The sequence below is a fragment of the Octopus bimaculoides genome, chromosome 23 (genome assembly GCF_001194135.2).
Source record: "Octopus bimaculoides isolate UCB-OBI-ISO-001 chromosome 23, ASM119413v2, whole genome shotgun sequence".
NCBI lineage: Eukaryota > Metazoa > Mollusca > Cephalopoda > Octopoda > Octopodidae > Octopus > Octopus bimaculoides.
The window spans coordinates 20,268,388-20,269,671 of record NC_069003.1 but is presented as its reverse complement, the minus strand read 5'-3'; positions in this window follow the sequence as shown (position 1 = coordinate 20,269,671).

Genomic DNA, 1,284 nt, shown 5'->3' with positions numbered 1-1,284 from the left:
CACACATACATATACACACATATATACACACATATATACATACATACATATACATACACACATATACATATACATAAACACACATACATAAATATATATACATACACATACATACATATACATATATATATATATATATACACACACACATACATATATAATACTTGTATAATTTAGAGAAAAACCAACTATTAACAAATTCAACGATGAAAAATGTCATTTAAAACATCTAGAAAAACAAATATACCACAAAAACCCTATTCCAAAAATCAATGAATTATATAATCAATAAATAGCAAATAATATTAAAAGACTACATGCGTTTCATGGCTATATTTTAAAATAAATTTGATTCCATCTAAAAATATAGTCACTCTTCAGGCCTATGATAATCATAAGAATAAGAATAAAATCAATGTATGTATCTAAACTTATAAAATATCAAATAAATATATATATGTATGTATACATATATATATATATATAAATATAATATAGAGATTTAGAGAGGTGTTACTTGAAGCCTTCGACGAAATAGAAGGGGATATAGCATCACATAATGTGGAAGACAACTGGAGGTTTCTACAGGACAACCTGCTGAGAGCCACTGACCAGATCTGTGGATGGTGCAAAGTCCCCTCTCAAGCCAAAGTAACGTGGTGGTGGAACAATGTTGTAGGGAATTGTATCAGACTGCCAGAAGGGAAGCTAGGAGAAAGGTTTATTTAGCCAGACGGGAAGCAGATAAGAAAAAATTTGCCAAAGTTCTGCGCCGTGAGGACCAAAGACTTGAAGTATTTCGTGTTGCAAGACAGTGTGTGAGAGAGAATTGTGATGTTGTAGGAGAGAAATGTGTCTGCATGGATGATGACTCACTTGCACTAAACCAGGTTGCAAAGAGAGAGGTTTGGAGACACCACTAAAAGAGAGTCTGCCGAATGACGACCCAACAGAAAGACCAGCTATCCTAATTGACAGTACCTTGGTAGATAAAGCAATTAAGAGTATGAAGACAGAGAAAGCCCCCCGGCCCATCAGGAATCACTGCAGAGATGCTCAAAATATCTGGCAGTGTTGGCTATAGCCTAGTCACCTGTATAGTTAACCAGGTGATACACGAAGAAGTCATAGCCAATGACTGGTGTAGCAGCACAATAGTCAACTGCTACAAAGGTAAAGGTGATGCTTTAGACACAAACAATTACAGAGGTATCAAGTTGTTGGACCAAGTAATGAAGGTCACGGAGAGGGTCATAGCCCAACTAATTAGGGAGCGAGTCAGCT